This window comes from Perognathus longimembris, chromosome 4 (genome assembly GCF_023159225.1).
Source record: "Perognathus longimembris pacificus isolate PPM17 chromosome 4, ASM2315922v1, whole genome shotgun sequence".
Taxonomy (NCBI): Eukaryota; Metazoa; Chordata; class Mammalia; order Rodentia; family Heteromyidae; genus Perognathus; species Perognathus longimembris.
In genome coordinates, this window is record NC_063164.1 from 31,900,583 (window position 1) to 31,924,690 (window position 24,108).

The 24,108-nt window shown below is 38.2% G+C and overlaps 1 protein-coding gene and 1 long non-coding RNA gene across 2 annotated transcripts in view; both read right to left on the minus strand.

Moving 5' to 3' along the window:
- Plcl1 (phospholipase C like 1 (inactive)) overlaps positions 1 to 24,108 on the minus strand; it is a 312,974-nt gene that overhangs the window by 191,464 nt on the left and 97,402 nt on the right. The window lies entirely within an intron of this gene.
- LOC125350432 lies at positions 117 to 22,804 on the minus strand. Its single transcript, XR_007210745.1, has 3 exons — positions 22,680 to 22,804; positions 20,250 to 20,253; positions 117 to 130 (listed from the first exon to the last, which is right to left on the minus strand). It is a non-coding gene; the product is annotated as an uncharacterized LOC125350432 (long non-coding RNA).

Sequence of the window (24,108 nt, forward strand, 5' to 3'; positions counted from 1 at the left end):
AGAGAAGTTTCCAAATCTGGAAAAATAGTGTAGCCACTTCTCCAAAATTCTTGTAAAGATTCCTTGTGAGTTGACTTATGTAATACTTGGCTATTTGCCTTGAAAAAAACCAAAATTATTTATTATAATGCTACTTTTGGCTTTTACCTCACTCCTTTTTGTTTCTAGCAGTAACAAAAGACAGAATGTAATCCTCAAAATGATATAAGGAAACCAGCCAAATTCACACTTGAAGTCCCAAAGGCAATAGACATAGTATGTTACTAAGAAAGTGAATAAAATTCATTGTCACTGGCCACCACGATAATTAATGGAGAGAGAATTAGGTAACTAAAATGCATAGTGAGAAAGCCATTCCCCTTTCTCGTTCATCTTCTCATTACATCACAAATAACATCTAAATTTGATGTGAGTCTTTAACACCACTCAGATAAATTAAAGACCACAGATTATTTGCTGCTATTCTCAATGGGATTAGTAACCTCTTAATCAATAGATTAATAGGTTAAGATGTTGTGGGTCACGGGGCTGGGGATATGGCCTAGTGGTAAGAGTGCCTGCCTCATATACATGAGGCCCTGGGTTCGATTCCCCAGCACCACATATACAGAAAATGGCCAGAAGTGGCGCTATGGCTCAAGTGGCAGAGTGCTAGCCTTGAGCAAAAAAAGAAGCCAGGAACAGTGCTCAGGCCCTGAGCCCAAGCCCCAGGACTGGCCAAAAAAAAAAAAGATGTTGTGGGTTAAAGACAGTTCATAAAGGTCCTCACAGGGTCCATAAAGAACTTTTTTTTTTTTTTTTTTGGCCAGTCCTGGGCCTTGGACTCAGGGCCTGAGCACTGTCCCTGGCTTCTTTTTGCTCAAGGCTAGCACTCTGCCACTGAGCCACAGCACCCCTTCTGGCCGTTTTCTATATATGTGGTGCTGGGGAATTGAACCCAGGGCTTCATGTATACAAGGCAAGCACTCTTGCCACTAGGCCATATCCCCAGCCCATAAAGAACTTTTTGAACACTTATTCTTGAAACAGCTTCCATGTGGGAAGAAGATACACACAAAGAAGTCAGTATGTACGCAGTATGGCAACTAGCACCAGATGACCCAAGCTAAGGGTCAGCATTCATTGCCCAAATAAAAGAACCACACAGCCTCAAGCCTAGCTGTCAAATTAAACAACCTGTGAGATTCTAAAACCATCAAATGAACCAAGTCAACCCACAACAACCATGGGAGATAATAATAGAATGTTATTATAAATCACTAACTTTTGAGTGGCTTGCTTTAGAGTAAATGATAAACCAGAAGACTTCCACTGTTCCTTTTCTAGAAAAAAATAGACTTCAGACTCAGCTGTAATGTGCCTGCCTGGCAATGAGGCTGGGAGGGAGACATTTTGAGAAAGATTAAGTACATAAAAGCACAGTTTTCATTTTATTTATAGTTAAGGAAAGTGATAATAAGTATTTGTTATAATGATTAGAAAATAACTTCAAATAAATGTTTAAGTTAAAGAGACAAGTTACTAAAGTATTAAGTGAAGTATAATTTGAGTTTGAAAGCTTATAACAAAAATATGAGAGTTATGATTGGCTCAACCAGGGACACACTGAACAAGACTATGTCGATGACATGGAAAGAGTCTGAGAAAACGGAATAGGATCAGGGACCAATTTCTCTTATTGTGTTTAGAAAAGGTATAACAACAGTGTAAAATCTCCAATTGGGTTCAGCCCACACCTAACACACTATGTCATTCTCTGTCCATATGTCACTGCCTATTCTTGAGTTCCCAGTGTTGGATCCTCTATTCCCTAATCAGCTCTGATCTCTCCTACAGTGATGCTTTGGGAGCTCTGAAGCCTTACTGCCATATTACTGAAACTATTCTTGTACTAAGAGGTTAAAAACAACAAGCCTACTGAAGTTTGAAGAGTTATTTGTAAGCATGCCATGAACAAGAAGTTCACACATTGTAAAACAGTAGGCAGGTATGCATAAAATGAGAAGGGAAACAGGCTGCACAAAATAAACCAAAAGCTATAACTAGCAGACAACATAGTTTGAATGAAAGATGACCTTCAGAAAAAGACTATGAGGGAGGAGGTAACAAACAGTACAAGATATGTACCCAAGGCCTCACATATGAAACTGTAACCTCTCTGTACATCACTTTGACAATAAATAAAGAAAAAAAAGAAATGTACCTACTGCCTTACATATGAAACTGTAACCTCTCTGTACATCACTTTGACAATAAATACATAATTATTTTTTTAAAAAGACTATGTTTAGAATTGCCTTAGTCTGCTTTAATCACTATAATACAATACTTGGGACAGTTAACTTATAAAGAGTAAAGGTTCATTTTGGTTCCTGGTGTTGGAAGTTCTAGTTCAAAGTCAGCTAGATTATAACTTTGGGCCTCTGGTGGAAATGCCAAATGGCAATAGCAGGAAGAGCATAGCAGAGCACATAGCCAGGAAGCAAAAGGGAATGAGGAGAGGGCCAGTATTCCATACTTACCCTTGAGGGCAACCCTCAGTGACCTGAGTCCCCCACAAAACCTCTCCTCCCAAAGGCCCACAGCACTCCTCAACAGCAATATCCCAGGGACCACACTTTTAAAAAATGAGGAATATCTGACCTACAAAACCATAGCTGGGTTCCAGAAGAAAAAGCAGCTATTCTATGAAGGGAGGGACTTCAAAAATTATTATACTGGAAAGCATGTAAAACTGAGTAGAAAAATCAGATCATCAGCTAGAAGAGATATCAAAATGAGAAGAGGTTACTGATAAAGGTGTGAGAAGATGATAACACAGAGGAAGACAGAATGAGTGACTGAGTGAATGGGTGAGCAAGTGAATAAATGATGAAGGGAAGTTGTAATTTAAGCACAACATGTAGATTATTAACTTTTGTGATAGATGTCCTTGGGTTTTAAAACAGTGGAACAGCATATTATTCTCTCCATTAAAATATACTTTATAAGATATGAGTACAGGGTTTCACTTTGGCTTGAATGGCTACAACATGCCAACCTTACATTCTTAATGTTATATTTATGACTTGGAAGAACTATAAACCACCACACTGCAGACATTAAAGTTCAATCCCAACCACTAGAAACTGACAGTGTTCAATCAAGAAAACCTCAGTGTACTATATTCACTTGGAGAGAATTTCTTATCAAAAGCTGAATACAGATCAAGCAATCCACAGCTAGAACTGAACCACCCCACCAAAAATTCAAGCTAAACTGATTTTTAAGTTAATCTTTAAAACTTCCCCAACATATTTCCATAGCATATAAACAAACCCTCTTTCATACTCTTCACCTTGCTACCCAAATAAGTTGATTGTTTTGTAAATACATAAGTATTTTTCCATGGTAAACTGCATGTTATTTCCTATTGAGTATATTCATGAATGAGCAACTAAGAATTGTATCAGTATGAGCTGGTGGATCACACCTCCCTCTTAAAAGACTGAAACAGCAACTTTGAGGCCAGCCCCTAAAGAAATAAGTTCCTGACACCCCTTCTTAAAAAGTGCTGGACTTGGGCTGGGGATATAGCCTAGTGGCAAGAGTGCCTGCCTCGGATACACGAGGCCCTAGGTTCGATTCCCCAGCACCACATATACAGAAAACGGCCAGAAGCGGCGCTGTGGCTCAAGTGGCAGAGTGCTAGCCTTGAGCGGGAAGAAGCCAGGGACAGTGCTCAGGCCCTGAGTCCAAGGCCCAGGACTGGCCAAAAAAAAAAAAAAAAAAAAAAAAGTGCTGGACTGTAGGATGTGTTCTTGCTATCCTAAGTAGCAAGAAGGACAACATAGGCAGATCATGTGATTACCCTGGCAGGAAGTAAGACTACCTCTCTGAGAACCAGCAAAAATCAAAGCTGAAGATGTACTTCAGCAATAAGAGTGTCTATTTGAGAATGTTGAGGCCTTGAGTTTAAAAACTAGTACTGTCTCAAAGAAAAAGTACATCAGAAGGGCTGGGAATATGGCTTAATGGTAGAGTGCTTGTCTTGCACATAAAGCCCAGAGTTCGATTCCTCAGCACCACATAAACAGAAAAAGCTGGGAGTGGTGCTGTGGTTCAAGTGGTAGAGTGCTAGCCTTGAGCAAAAAGAAGCCAGGGACACTGCTCAGGCCCTGAGTCCAAGTCCCAGGACTGGCAAAAAAAAAAAAGTTCATCAGAAAAACAATCAAGATGTATTATTAATCTGTTTATAAGGCACTTTCCATCTCTAAAAGAGCCCTAATAACAAACTATGCTCAGAATGGTCTGGCTGCACTAACTTATTCAACAAATTGGTAGGAAAATCACAGCTGAAAGTGTGTGTTCCTTTCATTTATTCTGTGTTCAGCTGTAGATCACTCCAGATTATTATGGAAACCCTAAATCTTTAATTTTTATAAAGGCTCAGAGTTTTCAAACAGTCCTCAGAACATAATGAATACCTTTCTTCCAGCCTATATTTTTGGCTCCCTTATCAAATTTTAGACAGCCATTGGTCTGTGGGTTCATTTCTGGATCTTCTATTCTGTTCCAGTGGTTCCATTGGAAATGATTATCTTTGAGCCTAATGAATACTTTTCTGCTCATGACTCCAAGAATGAGAAGGTTGTTAAAATGAGCAAACTGCCTATCCAGACTGGCAGGCAAGCATGAGCAGTTCTCTGAAGTGAGTTCTAGCTCTGTGAGACTTCACTTCATTAACCACTGTTAGTCTTCTGTTCTTTAGTTTTCCTAGACTTCCTCAGTGCCAGTAATAACAGTTTTTGTGAGAATTAAACAGTCGTAATGTGTAAAGTCCTTACCATACTATATAGCAGATAAAGGCTTGCAGCTTCTACTGTTGTTGCTGGATTTGTCATAACTCAAAAGTCAAACCTAAAGGTTAATCCTATCAGAGCTTCTATTAATGTTGATACCAATGAAAGATACACTTGAAAAAAATGTCTTGTTAAGATATGACTGCTTTCAATTCCCCAGCAATTAAAAATACATCAGTCAGCCATATTTGTCTCTCTGTGCTCAGAAATACAACTACATAGGATGCTTTCCTTAAGTAACTCAGCTCAGTACAAAAGGGAAAAAAACAGAAACATGAGATATAAAGATAACTCAAGCTTGCACAGTTATGAGATACCAACTGCAAGATTTATAAATATTCTGATTAAAAACAAAGACCAATAGGGTCTGGAGAAGTCTATTGGTGTTTTGGGGACTTACACACTTTTTGTTGGACCTTAAATTCAAAGATATTCCATTTCCACTGGGAAAAATAGTAAGAGGTATTGAGATGAGACCAGAATGAAATACACATAGAAATTTAAAAATAAAAAGGGAGATCTTGGTAAGTGTGGGTGAATTTCTCCAAGGCAGAAGAAAACTTACCTATTTGTTAAATTTTTATCTATATATCTTTAACTTTTATATGTTTAATTAAATTTCATGGTCTTATTAGAAGCTTACATCTGTCAAAGTTAAATATGAGTGCATTTTACACCAATAATTATAATTAAGGCACATATTCTTATTTCAACTAGTAATGTTTCATCACCAATTAACAAGGGTGTCTTGTTCTGTTTCATAGGTTCCATGCCATTGTAAGTAACTATGACATATAACCTGCATGATTTGCTACTGTTTGTTATTAACCAAATTTTCAGAAGAAATACACCCATTAGATACTAAAGGCATAAGCATGTCTTTGATGGAATCTCTATATCCTTTTCACTAGGCTGAGAAGTTCAATTGTTCATAAGTCAAAATACAAAAGGCATTCTGCATGGCAAAGGAAATAGTTTGCAAGATAAATAGAAAGCCCACAGATTGGGAGAAGATTTTCACTAGCCATAAAACAAACAAGGGCCTCATATTTAGAACTCAAAAACTCAAGTCCCCTCAAAACAAATCCTTAAAGAAACAACTTCCCCATTAGTAACTGGGCTAAAGACTTAAAGGGAGACTTTTCTGAAGAGGAAATAAGAATGGCCAATGGACACATGAAGAAATACTCAACATCTCTGGCCATAAAAGAAATGCAAATCAAAAAAACATTCCACCTCACCCCAGCTAGAATGGCCATTATCAAGAAAACTATTAATAACAGATGCTGGAGGGGATGTAGCCAAAAAGGATCCCTACTATACTGTTGGTGGGAGTGTAAACGTGATCAACCACTGTGGAAAGCAGTATGGAGGTTGCTCAAGCACTAAAAATAGAGCTCCCCTATGACCTGGCAATCCTACTTATGGGCATTTAACGAAATGATCACAAACAAGGTCATGCTAAAGCTACTAGCATAACCATGTTTATTGCAGTATTGTTTACCATCGCTAAAATAAGGAACCAACCCAGGTGCCCCTCAGTAGATGAATGGATCAAGAAAATGTGGTATACATTCACAATGGAATTATATGCTCCCATCAGAAAGAATGATGTTGCCCCATTTGTAAGGAAATGGACTTGGAAAAAATCATACTAAGTGACCCAGACCCAAAGAACATAGATTCCATGGTTTCCCTTATCTGTAATAATTAGTATATTTGTAGGATAGTCCTAGTAGAGAATCACAATAGCTCAATATCTATGTACATATGACCAGATAAGATGATGCTAAGCAAAATGAACTTCAAAGTATGGAAACAAGAAGTTTTTTATTGATGTTATTTTAACAATATTTTTATCCCTTTTTATCACTGTATTTGATTTCGGTATCCTGAGTATTGTATATATGTTTATATGAATTAGGGAAGGGAAAGGGGAACATCAAAATGGTGAGACAAGAGATAAAGGGTGAACCAATGCAATAGGGACATTCACAAGACAATATGTTGGAAATTATCTGTACAACTCGGGGGAGATGGGAAGGTGGAAGAAAAATGATGGAGGGGGTAACAAGTATGAGAAGAAATGTGCTCACTGCCTTACACTTGCAACTGTAACTTCTCTGCATATCACCTTGACAATAAAATTAAATTCAGAAAAAGGTTTTTGTGCTTTGGCTTGTCAAGAATAATGAATTGGCTTGCAAATAATGCTGGATATTTGCTCACTTTTGGAAAACAGCTGCCATAAATTTGTAGCGAGTATGCCAATTTATTCCACCCCTGATTCTATATATATTCTTCTAGAGGGCAGAGGACTTCAGGTTTTTATACTATACACTGTACTTAATATGATCATTTCTTTTTTAAATTTTATTTTAATGTAAGGGTGATGTACAGAGGGGTTACAGTTACATAAGTAATGAGTACATTTCTGGTCGAACATTGTTACCCCTCCCTCGAACTATGATTATTTCAATAAGGGTAAGCCTATGTGAATAGGCCCTTCTCATATCCCATTTTCATATTTCATTATATACTTGCTCTTGCTACATATTTTGTAATTGTTCCAATAATTTCACAAAAAATAATAAAATAATGCTAATAACTAAGAAGAGATGGGTTCTATTTCCAGAGCTAAAAAAAATAGTAACAACTTATACTTCCAAGAAAGTCTTCCTTAGTCACTTTGCTCTGTCTGATTTAAGATCTCATACTACATTGTAGTATCCAATTTCTTCATGTTTCACAAGCCACTCAACATCAAAAGCACAAGAGAGAAAGATGATAACAAGCAAATCTTCCAGGGATCACTCTGAAACAGTGTGTGAAACAGCTGTCCCCCTGACCCCACTCCGTAGGAAGAGCCACTCTGTTTTGGACAGTGCTACACTCACAATGTTATATTCAAACCTGTAACAAGCAACATCACGCATGCATTTTGAGCTAAAAACCAAAAGGACCAACAGGAGACTGAAAGACCAGAGGGGACGGCAAGCACTCCTCTGGAAAAGCAATTCCTAAAAGTGAGACCACATGGAGAAAAGCCAGTAGAAGAAAGATTTCCCGGGACAAATGTTTCCCCAAGAGAGAAGATGATGACGGGTGCTGCCTATGAGGACCCAGGGTCAATCCTGGGTGACTGTAAAGCTCTTCCTGATTGACTCCTGGAAATAACCAACAGGAAAAAAAAAAAAAAAACCACCCCCTCCTTTCCATCAGAAGCATTTCTGCACACTAGTCAAGACATTCCAAGAATTTTCCTAAAGGCAATGTAGCTCAACTTAGTTTTGCTGAGGGCATTGAAAGTGATCAAACCCTCAGTCAAGGAAAGTGCAAGAAAAAGAAAGAAACTTTTAGAGAAAGCCAACTTGGATGACAATAAATGAAGCAAGGTCTTTCCTGATGATGAAGAGGACCCTGGAGGCAGTGTTCAGAAAAGAAAAGAAAGAAAACCAAGAGGAACCATGCTGCCAATCCTTGAGCAAAGAGCATGGAGAGAGGCTGAGGCCAGAGAGGAAGACTATGCAGGCATGTGAGGGTGAGCCACAGTAGAGGCTGCACCCCTTACCCAGGAGGAGAGCAGCTCAGAGCCTCTCTACATCATCCCTAGGCACAGTAAGATAGAAACTAAGAAAAAGAGCCAGCAGATCACAGAGGCAGCTGGCAGTCCATGTCATCTGTGGAGTCCTGAAGGGGACCCAAGCCAGAGCTTCCTCTGGGACCTGCTGCCCAAAGGCTCTATGACAGATGGTGCCCAGGTCCTGAAACGGAAGCTGAAACTTGGTGCACTCCCTGTCAATGGCGTTGGTCTGCCCCAGAGTGTCTCTTGGCCAACTCAAAAGAGGGAGAGGACAGTTGGGTCATCCTACTAAGTTCAAGAGGCTGTAGAAGAAAAAAAAAAAGGCATAACCCTATGGCATGGTCCTCCACAGCATATACAGTCCCCCACAGCTTACAGTTATTTGAAGAAACCACTGAGGGCAAAGAATGGCTTTGTGAAGTTTGAGATCTTCTCCTTACCAAAGCCCCTGTTCTTCAGAAAAGTAAAGAGTGGCATTTCCACCTGTTCCTTAGACCCTGTGGCCCAGGACAGCTCTCCACAGCACACCCTCCCTGGGCTGACCAAAACACTTTCCAGCTCCAAGAAAGTCACCTTTGGATTGAACAGAAACATGACTATATGGAATTTAAAAAGGCAGAGAAGAGTGTCCTGGTGAGTCCCACAAGTCCCACCAAGTAGCCTTTGACCCTGAGTAGAGACTCAGGCATGGAGTGTTGAAGACATTAACCAGTTCACCTACCATCACTCCTCTCACACCAAGATGCCACTGGCTGCCACACCAAAGAGAAGGCCAAAGGCTGTGGACTTCTGAGATTGGCAGAGGTTCCCTTTTTTTTTTTTTTAATTGAAGACTGGTTTTTGTATTGAATATTCTATAAATTGTGATGTAAAGATATACAAGAAAATGACCAACAGATAAACAAGGACCCAGATATCATTGACTTTGTAAGAAATGATGATAGATATATATTACCTTATATAATCCTAAATGATCTTATGGCACAAGCATTTATCATTATCCTCATTTCCCAGATAAGGAAGTCAAAACACAACGAGGTTATTAACTAATTTGTCCTCACATATGGTGTAGTCAGATTCAGATCCAAGAATTCTACCTGACTTAATAATTTTGACTGTTTTTCCAGTGACTTCCAATAAAATTTAATTCTCAGTCATGTTATAGGTCATGAAAGGGAGCTCTCGTCACCATAGTTACTTTAAAAAATCACACATATAGAAACTATAACCCAGACATGTATTTCCTCACTTATGAGAGCAATTCTCAAAACAAGCCCTTAAAGCAAGCCCTCTTGGAAGTAAGAGGAAGTGGCTTTTCCCTTTCCTTCCATTGGCCATTACAAGTCACATATCCATGGTCCTAACTTCAGGAGAAATGGAAAATGCAATCTTGCATCTTCCTTGCCATGTGCCAGGAAGGCTGAGAGCTAAGATATTTCAAGACAGGACTAATAATCCTAAAGACAGTCAGTAAATAAGGATTTCAAAGACAAAAAGAAGATGAGAATTGGCAAGAAAGTAAACTTCCAAGACCAACTTCAATATGTCTTAGTTAAGTTGAAAGATCATTACAGAAAACAACATGTGGATAAATGTACTATGAAAAAAATTGTACTTCAATAGAAAGAATGACATCACCCCATTCATAAGGAAATGGAAAGACCTGGGGGGGGGCGGGGGGGAATCATATTACGTGAAATAAACCAGACCCAAAGAAACACAGATTCCATGGTTTCCCTCACTGGTAATAATTAGTATGTGTTGAGGGTAGTCCTAGAAGAGGATCACAGTATCTCAATAGCAATGGACATATGACCACATAAGTGAAATGAACTCCAAGGCAGGGAAACAAGAAGTTTTTCTTTGTTGTTGTTGTTTAATATACTATGTGTAGTTATTTCTCTTTTCCTTTGTTTTCCCCCTTATGATTTATCCTCTGTTGTCACTGCATTTGATTTTTGATACCCTGGGTATTGTATAAATGTTTATCTGAATTAGGGAAGGGAAGGGGAACATCAAAATGATGAGACAAAGGACAAAGAACAAACCAATGCTACAGTGATACTCACAAGACAATATGTTGGAAATTAACTGTACAACATGGTGGGGGAAGAAACTACGGGGAGGGAAATAGGAGAAAAGCAAGAGAGGGAGATAACAAGTTTGACAAGAAATGTACTCACCACCTTATGTATGTAATTGTAACCCATCTGTACATCACCTTGACAATAAAATTAAATTTAAAAAAATAAAAGAATGCACTGGGGAAAAAAGAAAATTATACATTGGTTAAAAAAAAAAACAGGGCTGGGGAGATAGCCTAGTGGCAAGAGTGCCTGCCTCGGATACACGAGGCCCTAGGTTCGATTCCCCAGCACCACATATACAGAAAAACGGCCAGAAGCGGCGCTGTGGCTCAAGTGGCGGAGTGCTAGCCTTGAGCGGGAAGAAGCCAGGGACAGTGCTCAGGCCCTGAGTCCAAGGCCCAGGACTGGCCAAAAAAAAAAAAAAAACACACACACCATTTCGCCTCAATGATGAGAACTTCAAAAATCTGAAAAAGGACATTAAAGCAGAACTGAGGAAATGGAAAACCCTCCCATGCTCCTGGATTGGGAGGATTAACATTGTGAAAATGGCAATATTGCCAAAGGCTATGTACAAATTCGATGCAATACCCCTCAATATCCCAACACCATTCTTTAATGAAATAGAGGAAGCAATCCAGAAATCCATATGGAACAACAAAAGACTCAGAACATCAAAAACAATCCTAAGCAGAAAGAACAGTGCTGGAGGAATTTCAATACCAAACTTCAAGCCGTTTTACAAAGCTATAGTAATAAAAACAGCTTGGTACTGGCACAAGAACAGGCCTGAGGACCAATGGAACAGAACTGAAGACCTAGAAATGAACCCATATAACTATGGACACTTAATCTTTGATAAAGGAGCTAAAAAAATAGGATGGAAGAAAGACAACCTCTTCAACAAATGGTGCTGGAAAAACAGGTTCAACACCTGTAACAAACTAAAATTAGATCCTTACATACGATTCTGCACCAAAATCCATTCCAAATGGATCAAAGACCTCGAGATAAAAATCAGATACCCTGAAAACACTACAAGAAGGAATAGGAGAAACCTTGGCACAGGATAAAACTTTCTTAATAAAGGCCCAGAAACACAACAAATCAAAGAAAGGTTGAACAGATGGGACTCCATCAAACTACAGAGCTTCTGCACCACAAAAGACATAGCTTGCACGATAAATAGAAAGCTCACAGATTGGGAGAAGATCTTTACCGGCCATACAATAGACAAAGACCTCATATCTAAAATATACGCAGAACTCAAAAAATTAAATTCCTCCAAAAAAAATCCTCAAAGAACCAACAGCCCCCTCAACAAATGGGCTAAAGACCTAAAAAGAGACTTCTCTGAGGAGGAAATGAGAATGACCAAGAGACACATGAAAAAGTGCTCTACATCACTGGCCATAAAAGAAATGCAAATCAAAACAACATTGAGTTTCCACCTCACCCCAGTAAGAATGTCCATTATCAGGAAAACTAATAATAACCAATGCTGGAGGGGATGTAGCCAAAAGGGAACCCTATTACATTGTTGGTAGAAGTGTAAGCTTGTTCAACAACTCTGGAAAGCAGTATGAAGGTTCCTCAGAAGGCTAAAACAGAGCTCCCCTACAACCCAGCAGCCCCAAAAGACTACAAGCAAGACCACACCAAAGCCACCAGCATAACTATGTTCATCACAGCACAATTAGTCATAGCAAAAATATGGAACCAACACATATGCCCCTCAGTAGATGAGTGGATCAAGAAAATGTGGTACATATACACAATGGAATTCTATGCCTCTATAGAAAGAATGGCTTTGGGGCTGGGGATATAGCCTAGTGGCAAGAGTGCCTGCCTCGGATACACGAGGCCCTAGGTTCGATTCCCCAGCACCACATATACAGAAAACGGCCAGAAGCGGCGCTGTGGCTCAAGTGGCAGAGTGCTAGCCTTGAGCGGGAAGAAGCCAGGGACAGTGCTCAGGCCCTGAGTCCAAGGCCCAGGACTGGCCAAAAAAAAAAAAAAAAAAAGAAAGAATGGCTTTGCCCCATTCATAAGGAAATGAAAGGACTTGGAAAAAATCATACTAAGTGAAGTGATTCAGACCCAAAGAAACATGTACTCTATGGTTTCCCTCATTGGGAATAATTAATACATGTCTAGGATAGACCTAGCAGAAGATCACAGTAGCTGCTATGCACATGTAAACACATAAGATGATGCTAAGCAAAATGAACTTCAGATTATGGGAACAAGTGGTATATCATTGTTGTTGTTATTTTCAACCTACCATATTTCTTTCCTGTTGTTTTACCCCTGATATCACTGTAACTCATTTTAGTACCCTGGATATCTTATATACGTGTACTGGAACTAGGAAAGGGAAAGGGAATACCAAAATTGAGAGACAAAATTGAAAGACAAACCAATGCAATAGCAATACTTACAAAACTATATGGTGTAAACCAACTGTACAACTCATGGGAGCAGAGGGAAGTGGGGGAGGTGGTAGGTGAGGGAAAAACATGGGGGGGGGGAAACGAGGGAGGAGGTAACAAGTTGGATAAGAAATGTACTTTGTACTTCACTTTGACAATAAAGAAAAAAATGAGTTTGAAAAAAAAAACACCCTTTCAGTATCTGATGTAAACTCTGTGAATATTAGTTTTCAACTCTATAAATTGTAGAAGATTACTGATTATGATAAAAATAATTCTGTTCTGTCCAATAAAGTGTAAAATGGTTTTCCTTCCTCACAGTGAATGAAGGTAGTTTCACCTTTATGTGCACATTATTTCTGTTTTCTTGAGCTTATACATGTGATTGATCTTTGGATCCTTTATCCTGCCTGGTTCTTTAATTTCACGTTAAACAAAAATCTCTGGTACTGGGCTGGGAATGTGGCCTAGTGGCAAGAGTGCTTGCCTTGTATACATGAAGCCCTGGGTTCGACTCCTCAGTACCACATATGTAGAAAACGGCCAGGAGTGGTGCTGTGGCTCAAGTGGCAGAATGCTAGCCTTGAGCAAAATGGAAGCCAGGAACAGTGCTCAGGCCCTGAGTTCAAGGCCCAGGACTGGCCAAAAACAAACAAACAAACAATCTCTGGCACTATAAACACTTTTACTATCTGTATATTATTCATGGTTTTGTGTGTGTGTGCGCGCGCGCGTTAGTAGGAATTGAACCTCATGTTAGACAATACCACCTAAACTACATCCCTCAGCTTTTGTTTTTGAAAAAGGGTCTTGCCATTTCTTTTCCCAGGCAAGTTTTAAATTTAATATTCTTCTGCCTCTGCTTCCCAATTAAGTGGGATTACAGGCACATGTCACTATTGCTTGCTTAATGTCATAAAATTGTCTTTTACCTAAACCACAGTTTCCAAAATAATCTTTAATTTTAGAATTTAGACCATAGAAAGATTGTGGAGATAGTACAGTTTCCTTATACCCCATTCATTTTTCCTATTAAAATTTTACATACATGACTCATTTATTATTGTGAATATATCATTCTTGATATATCATAACTAACTAGAATCTACATCTTATTCAGATTTTCTTCATTTTTACCTGATATCCTTTTTCTGTTTCAAAATTCTGTATAGGACACCACATTATGGTTAGTTGACATGATAAATTGTCATTCTCTTGTTTTTAATAACTTTGATAGTTTTGAAGAGGACCAATGAAGTATTTTGTAGAATATCCCTCAAGATTTATCTGCTATTTTTCACACGATCAAACTGTGATTATAGGCTTTGGGAGGAAGATTGCAGAGAGAATGAGGAGAGAATGAGAGAATATTCTTATCTCCAATTAACTACTAGAAAACCGGAAGTGGTGTTGTGTGTGGCTGAAATGACAGAGGACTAGCTGGGAGCAAAAACAGAGCTCAGGGTTAGTGTCAAAGCCCTGAGTTCAAGTCCCACTACCAACAACAACAACACAACCAAAATGATAAGTACTCACAATAATGAAAACGAAGTATCTTAGTGCTGAAAATATTGACCCTGAATAAAATGTTCTTTATAAGCAATCTTTACCTTCAGGATGTACTGCTTATGACAAAGGAAGGTTTCAGTATCTCAAGTACCAAGTGACAGCCACTGTGTGATCCCCTCTGCAGACCTATGCCTACCACTGTAGCAACTAAAGCTGGCACATGACCTGATGCTAATTTAGTCATTTCTCCCCACTGGCCTCTGAGAAATCTTAGGCTATTTCTAGATGTCACAACAACTAGTACCTCCAGTAAAAGAACAGTTTCTCACTGCCTCCCAATCTTCCCATGATCAAACCCCACTAGCACTTTAGTTGGAGCTTTGAGATGGAAGGGAAGTCACTGCCTTATCAGATACAAACAGGGTACCAGTGCCTCAGAGAAATAAGTGATGCTGGGCTTCAAATCATCATCAAGCCAACTGACATCCTTACTGAGGTATGGCCATCCAGCTCTCTAAAAGCTAATGCTACCAGCTCAGCTCCCAGCACCAGTACCTAGGAACTACTTGTCACGCTGTTCCTAGGAATTTTTATTTTAGTAGCTTCTGGAAAGCAAACATTTTATTTCTGTTAAAAATTTCCCTTTAGATGAAGAGGAGGCCCTCCTATAAAGAAGTGGGACTTTTGGCAGTTGGAAACAGAACAAGTATACATGGAAAGAATAAGAGTGGGAATGTGAGTAGGATGTAAAGAGCAACTAGTTACTTCATTTAATGAAATTCCTGAATATCCTACAATATTTCACCCCCTTTTAATGAACCTATCCTTGTATTTGGGAACTCAGACATTCTAATTTTGCATCAACTCACCAATGGACGCATGTAATAAGAATCAACAGTGGCAATGTATTTTATTTTATAACCTTTTGCTTTTTGATCAGGTATACTTTACTATTCTGTCAAAATGAGATAACAACAGTTTCTAGAATCTAGATTAATTTCAAGTTTTGATTTTTGTTGTTGTTGTTATTAGTCGTGGGGCCTGGACACTTTTCCTGAGCTCTTCAGCTCAAGGCTAGTGCTCTACCACTTGAGCCACAGCACCACTTCGGATTTTCTATTGGCCAAATGGAGATAAGAGTCTTACAGACTTTCCTGCCCAGGCTGGCTTTGAATCGTGATCCTCAGATCTCAGCCTCCTGAGTAGCTAGGATTACAGGTGTGAGCCACAGCGCCAGGCAAGTTTCAATTTCTTTATGAGAAAATAGGTTGTTTCAGTTTCTTGTTTTTTTTAAGTGTGTCTGAATTTCTATTGCATATTTGTTGTATTCTGTACTAAACCTGCCAACAACTTAAAATCAGAAAGAAAACAAAATTGCTTACATACAACTCGTGCTACTTTATTTTTGCATTGTTGACACTGCCATTACTTCTTTTACTGAAATCACCTTAAATCTGGTGAATTGCCATTTCCAAACATTTTTTTTTGTAAAAAATAAGAGCAGATTATTTGCAGGCTAAACTTCTACTGAGCTCTAAACTTATTAACTAATTCAATCTTCTTTGGAAGATGGACTGTTCTTACACAAGGCATGCAGCCAAAACAAGATCTCTGGAGCTCTAGATGGTATTTGGTTCTTGGGAAGAATTCTACATCCAATTTTAAACAAATGTTCCTGTATCCAACTCTTAATTCCCACAATATGAGTCATGCTCCAGGTTATCTTAGGAGGAAACATCAGCTCTGCTCCGCCACTGTGCTGCTCTCTTCTAGGTCACTATTTCAGGGCCTGCCGCTCACATGTAATAAAGGGCACCCCTGCAGTTGTGCAGCCATTGCTTCATATTGTAGTGACCTGACCCCTTCATCACATGTAGATGGAGAGGAAAAAAAATGACATTTCAGCCAGACCCTGGAGGTTCATAGCTGTAATCCTAGCTATTCAGAAGGATACATTCTAGAAGAGCACAGGCAACACAGGCCAACACAGGCAAAAAAAAAAAAAGTCTGTGAAACTGTCTCCAAAATAATAGCAAAAATTCAGGGAAGAAGAATGTTCCAGTGGTAGAATACCAACAAAGGAAGCAAGCCAAGGCCCCGAGTTCAAACCCTATTACAAAAAACAAAAAATAAAACCACCTGTGACCTTTCAGCTCCATATTCTCTGCACACAGTAGGTACTCAATAAGTGCTTACTGAATTAACTGATTAAATATTGTTCTTTGGTAAAGCTGTGTAACACTATCTTTGTAATGTACTGAGTACTTTAACATAAAAATATAAATTCAGAAAGTAAGTAAGGTCTGGAGGTGTGGCTCAGCCAAATGCAAGGTCCTGAGTTCAAACCTCTGTACTGACAAAGAAACACAGGGTCTTATATTTTCACTAAAATACTAAATACAAACAATATTTTCACTTATTTGTATTTTATTTGTTCTTTGCACCTGTATCATCCTATTTGTGATTCACTCTGAAGCGCTTCAGATTTCAGTCACACTTTCTGGGCATCTACACTCTGAAAATGGTCAGCTAACACTGAATCTGAAAGGCCACATTAGTGGTTGTAATAATATTTCATTTGATTCTTATCCATGGTGGTGACCAGAAGCCTAACTTACTCAGCATAATGATTGTTAGAAATATGTTTCCTTGGTGAAACATTTAATGGCCTATTAACTAGGATAATGTATGTCAAAAATAAACTATCACTGGCAAAAGTAGTAGTAGTAGTATTCAAGATAGTTGAATTGGTTAAGAAAAAGTTCACAGAGATACTGCATGCGCATATGTGGAAAAATAACCTTTGCCTCCACAGTGGATTCAAAGGCTCATCTCTTAACAACCCTAAATCCAACCATAGTTTTAGAAGATTATGATAGAGTTAGCTGAATACTGCTCCTACAATACTATCATCTTATCTGTCCTAAGTAAATCTATCATGAAACATATGAACAAAGTATTTCTTCCACTTAAGACTTTCTCAAGCTTGTAAAGCAAGTTGTCTAATAATTGCCAACCTAAAAACATCTTTACAAATATCTGTTCGTGGGCTGGGAATATGGCCTAGTGACAACAGTGCTTGCCTCGTATACCTGAAGCCCTGGATTCGATTCCCCAGCACCACATATATAGAAAACGGCCAGAAGTGGCGCTGTGGCTCAAGTGGCAGAGCGCTAGCCTTGAGCAAAAAGAAGCCAGGGACAGTGCTCAGGCCCTGAGTCCAAGCCCAGAACTGGCAAAAAAAAAAAAAAAATATATATATATATATATATATATATATATATCTGTTCATAAGATGGAATTTGGATAGGTCTTGATTCATTGTACTTGTAGAAGAATACATGAAGTTGCTATATAACTTTTGCCGACATCTAGCTACAAGTAAATGTTATCTAAGGGAAAAACATAGCAGCCTAATAATCCCTCATGACTAACTAATTGAGGTCACTTTGCAACATCTCTGAAAAATGGTTGCCCCTTTTTGTTTGTTTATTTGTTTTCCTGGCTACTTTATTTGCGCTTTATGCTATGAAAGCTTTAACACAGCTTTTCCACAGCTGAATATCATTGATGCAGAATAAAGTTCACAACCTAATTAGCATATGGGTCTCTAATTTGGCAAACTGGATTTAGAGTACCAAAGAGGATTAACATATACATACATATTTTCCAAGTGTTTTCAGAGGCATTTTTTGCCTAGTAACTAAAAGCCTCCAGAAGAACACATATGAAGTCACCCAATAGGGAAAATGATTCACTTCCAATCCTCTTGTTTAAATGTACAACTTCCGCTTTGCCCCAGTCATTTTATCTCTTTGTATTTCAGCTTACATTGCTAAAGTCAAAGGACTTTTCCCAAACCAAAGTCTGATGATCTAGAAAGAGAAAGGTTTTAATATGCCTCGCCCAGTTAGAAAAACCAACTAAGAGGCTCAAATGGTTTTTGTTGTTGCTTAGTTTCATTTTCAGGGCCATGTTCATTATTCCCAGCTGGTCTCAAATTCCTAACTTCAAACAATTCTCCCAGTTCAGTTTCCTAAGTAGCTGAAACTACAGATACAAACCACGGCACCCAACTTCAAATGTATTTTTAATGGGGGGGGGGGGCGGGGGGTCTGGGCATTAGGAAATAACCCTAATAAGTGTTAAGTTGTGTACAGTGATAACACCTCTCCCCATTCTTCAAAAGCATAAACTTCCCAGAGATTCCGATGCATACAAGGAATGCATTCCTGGAGGGGATGGAATGCTGCTCTGTGTTTAACAGGGCCCAGGGGCAGTATATACTGGGACCTGGGACAAAGGTACCAGTTATGTTACAGATCATTGCCCCAAGTTTTACTGGAAACTCATGATCTATTATTCATGTCAACATCATATTCTGGACTCAGCATATTAAGCCTTCCACACAAAGTGAGCAGGATGCTAAATAAAGAAGAGAAGAAAAAGAAGGGAATGATTAACAGTATTAAGAACCACACCCCCCATCCTTCCTACCTAATACTCTTAATACCTGCAAGCAATATATGATCCTCCAAAACCAAATAAAATCACAGAGAGCTAATTTGTTTATGCCTTTATCATGTCTGAAATACTCCTGACTTTTTTCCTGTTTTTGAAGAAAATCTGACTTTGGGATATTAACTCTCAAATACATCTATATAAAGTGATAAGTTCTTATTAAAAGATAATCAAATATACAACCATATGGCTTAGGTTTTCTGAATAATGTATGCTGTACCCAAAGTATCCATATTCAAGACTATGGTTCAATATATACAGGATTAGGTGTTTTTTTCAATTAATATTATGCCCATTACTTTTTTTTCTAGATTTTTTTTTTTCAGTGCTGAGAACTTAACCCAAGGTCTTTTGCATGCTAGGCAAGTATTTTGCTGCTAAGGTACAGTCCCTCTAAATAAACCTTAGTATTTAATAAGCTTCTCTCCTACACCTTTGCAGAAAAGTCATAAAAAACACAATAACTGGACTTTGAACTACATAGTAAATATAATACGCATTACATTGGACATAAAGTTATCTACTTCTCCCGTAACTTACTGTAGTATGTTTGAGTGGAATAAAAGATGTTAAGATTTCACTCTGAATTAACTTGGAATTCAAGCTTAAGAGAACTGGAGGAAAGGAGATTTTTTTTCTAGGGAAGATAGGAATTTGGTTCAACATGGGACTCCTGTGAAAATACAGAACCGAGTGGCAACTCTGCTTGAAAGTAATTGACTATACATGGGGAAGAAGCAGACATTGTAAAAACAGAACAAAATAAGTCATGTAGTGAGATCACAAACAAAAACAGTAAACCTGAAAGGGTCAGAAAAGGAGCAAACGTCTTTGAGGAAGTAAGGGAGGAATTGGGAAACGCTTTTGGAGTAGGAACGATAACACTTCTTAAATGTCTACCGATAGAATTTCTACCACTTCCGTCTTTTTTTTTGAAGGTTTAATTTTTTTTATTTATTGTCAAATGTACACAGGGGTTATTTATTGTCAAATGTACAGAGAGGGTACAGTTTCACATGTGAGGCAGTGAGAACATTTCTTAGCAAACTTGCTACCTCCTCCCTCGTTTCTCCTCAGCCTTCTAAAATTGTCTGAGGAGGACAGTTTTACATAGGATGAAGCCAAAGATTACAGAATAAAAATGCCCAGACATCTTAAGTCTAGTAATCAGAATCAGAATAGAATTCAAATGTAACTATTTCCAAAGTTCATGTTGTTTTAATTAAAAGCATTTGCTTTGCTGAAAAGATCTGCTATCCTCCTTATATAAATTAACCCACCTAATCCTATTTAATCCATACCTAAACTCCTGTGCAACAGGCATTGTTAACCCTAATTGACATATTAGCAAAACAAGTCCAAAGAAACATTATCTTTACCAATTCCACACCTCATAGGAGGTCCAAGATTCAAATACAGGTCTGTCTCAACCTAACCTGCAGATGAGCTTGAAAGAAGTACATTATGTAAATGAAGGGAAAAAGATACTAGGAGAGCTCATCCTCTATTTTCCTACACTATTATCTTGAAAGTTACAGAATGTGTAAAGCCAGAATTGAGGGTCACCTCAACATCTCATTTTCCCAAGAACATTTACTACATCATGTGACCCTGAGCAAAGAGCAGACAGTATAAACTTTTTAGGCTGACTGCTACTAGCACAACTTTTCCCCAGAGAACTCTGATCTCCAAAATTCTAGGCCGCCATCCAAAATTCAAAATACCCTTCCAGAGAGGGAACTCTGAGGTAAACAGATGCCTTCCTCAGAGAGTAACCAAGGAGCCTCTAGCTGTGACTCGGGAAATTAGGCACTGTCTTGATTCATCTCTGCAAAGGCTACTCCTAGGGCTTCCCAGGGGTACAAAACCAGCCAGGAAGGAATGAACGACTAACCCCCACAGATGGACATGTTAAAAAGAGAGCAACCAGGGAAAGCTGCAGTAGGTGCTCAGGGCATAAAGCTAGTCCTAGACTGAAGCAAACCTTAGTTCTTCCAACACACAGTTTTAATGGCCACTGCTGTTTCTTGGCAAAAAAAGGAAAAAAAAGAAAAAGAAAGGAAGGAAGGAAAGAAGGAAGGAAGGAAGGAAGGAAGGAAGGAAGGAAGGAAGGAAGGAACGAACGAACGAACGAACGAACGAACGAACGAACGAACTTCAGGAAGGAACTTTTAATAAGATCCTCTCAAGCCAAAATGGGCAACAGACTTCTCCAGCTATATATGGAAACACATCCTGACTCTGCCAAGTACCTAAAGCAAGATTCTAATTCTCCTCTGACATATGAATCATGACCTACACACCAAATTTTGAGTTCAAAACTGTCTCTGAGGGGAGAAAAGATAGATTAGTTATGCAAATGAGTGCATACCTTCTGGAAATAAAAGCAGTGGGAAACTGAATGCCATTTCAGTTTCTTTGAAGATTAAACCTCCAATAGGAACAGCAAGTCTCCTACTGGATAGCTGGTTTGAGTGGTCACCATATATAATCTCCTCTCTTGAATAAAAGCAGTCAAGTATTTGTCCATATTGAGATAATTCCTCAAACAATTATGAAGATTTTTTTATTCAACAAAATGTAATTTTGCATAATTGTTTTTCTTTCGTTTTGTTTGAGGCAGGGTCTTATTATCCAGGCTATCTACCGTCTATTTGCTTTTTCTTCAGTACTAGAGTTTGAAAGGCCTGGGAGCTATCCCTGAGGTTTTGCGTTCAAGGTTAGTGCTCTACCCCTTTGAGCCACAGCTCCACTTCCAGTTTTTTTGTGGTTAACTGGAGATAGGAGTCTCATGGACTTTGTCTGGGCTGGCTTTGAACCACAATTCTAGATCTCAGCCTTTTGAGTAGCTAGGATTACATGTGTAAGCCACCAGCACCCAGCTCACTGTATACTTTTTAAATATAGGTATTTGGGGTTTTTTTTTTTTAATATAGTGGGCTATAGAAGTAAAATGTTATTTTAGAAGTAAAATGTTATTTGTTTCTTCCACATGGTAAGTTCAAATATTTAAAGGCATTTATCAAGATGCAATGTATTCATAAACTGCTTTGTTGAATGGTAACTCCTTTGTACACCTACTTAAAGATAAAAATAAAATTTTAAAGCAAGGCAATTCTCATGTTTAATTTTCTTTCCCAACTAGAATGCATATTTTTGTTGTCCCAGTAAATGATACCTTCATTCATTGCATAAACCCAAAACTTAAACCTAGGCAACACTCTGTGTCTCAAACATGTTTACTTCCCTAGTCCCAACCATTGCTCCTCCCAAATATCTTTTACATCAGGTGATAGGTTGAAAGACAACCTTCTTGTACAATATAGAAATGGATCTCAACTGTAGCTGTCCTTTAAACTTAAAATTATCTAGAGATTTTTAAACTATAATGTGATTTTAGTAAGCTCATACTGTACTCCAGACTAATTAAACACAAATCTCTGTAGGATAGACTAGGCAGCCATATTTTTTTTTAAGTTCTCAGGCATTCACACACAGTGAGACAACAGGAAGATATCTTAGGAAAGGAACACAAAGGCATAATACTTGTTGTATCTGGTCATATAAAATAAAATTTATCGAAATGAACTCCAGCAAATGGAAATTCGGTTTTTTTCCTTTGTTGCTGTTTTTGTTTCCTTCTCTTTTTGTCGTTTGTTCCCTTATACTCTGTTTGTACTCTTTATCCAACTTATGTAACTATAACTAATAAAATTTTTCCTCAGAAAATTTTCTCCAATTAATATTATTTGAAAAAGCTATGGTCCTATCATATACATTTACTTCCAAGATAAAAATCACTATCAGGCCAGTAGACCTTACCATTCCTGGAAAAAGTGAGTTAGGAGTCATAAAAACCTAGATTCCATCTCTGTACATCAGTTTGATAATAAAAATTTGGAGAAAAAAAAGAGAAAAAAAAAACCTAGATTCCATTCTTATGTTTTAGCCCCTTGTGTTTTCTATGATAGCAAGAAAACCAAGGCTAGAAGATGAAAGGAATAAAAGTCATATACTTTATCTACAAAACTGTCATCTTGGAGAGGCATATTGCCTTTCAAGACATATATCTCATATATAGTAAATATTTTAAAATCACTGAGTAATGTTCTTGAAATAAATGGTCTAAAAATAACTCAAATCTCCCTTCTTCTCAGCAGATGGCCAAGATTCAAGGAGCTTGAAGCCATGAAAAATTTTCTACCTCACCATCTCAAATTTTTCTCAACTTTTATCTTCTAGATCTAGGGATCTGTCTCTAAATTGAAGTGTCCTTTTCACACTATCTCTTGATTTCATTTTATGTGTCTCATCTGGAATATTCCTGATTGTCTAAATATGACCTATAATTTTCTACCTCAACGCCTCTGGCTCATGCTGGCTTGTCATTCCACTTCATCTAATTCAAGACCCCCCAAAAATACCATTCATGCCTCTTGCCTTTCTGGATCTTTTCCAGGAGCAATCCCTATATCTAAGCATCATACCCACTTGCATTTTATTCTACTATAGTATTAATCTATATCATAGGGACTGTATGGTTGTTTTGTGACTAGCTTATAAATTCCTTATTTCTTACTCAATGTCATATACATCCTGCAGTCTTACATATAATAATCATTTAATCTGTACTAATGGTCAACAAAATAAACTAAGTGTTCTCATATACTGAATCTAGATTCTGACTAGTAAGAGTTAAACTTGGATTGTCTGTCATGTCTATTATGAAAGTGGTATATTTAAGAAACAAGTATCTTTATGATCAAGTGATTTTTCAGGCAGTCACAGATTCAATCTCAAAAACTACCATTTGTCAATATATGTACCCTAATCCATTTTTTGTTTCTTTAGTTAAGAGATTTGTTTCAAGATAACAGCTAGTAAAGTTGAATAAGAGATAAATTAGAAATGAGGCTTAAAATTGTTTTCAGCTAGGCATCGTTGGCTTACTAATCCTCGCTACTCAGAAGACTGAGATCTGAGGGTGATGGTTCAAAGCCAGTCCCAAGCAGGAAAGTCCAAGAGACTCTTATGTCTAATTAACTACCATAAAACCCAGAAGTGGATCTGTGTCTCAAGTGGTACAGTGCTAGCCTTGAGCAATAAACACCTTAGGTTTTACTGGTTGTCAGAAG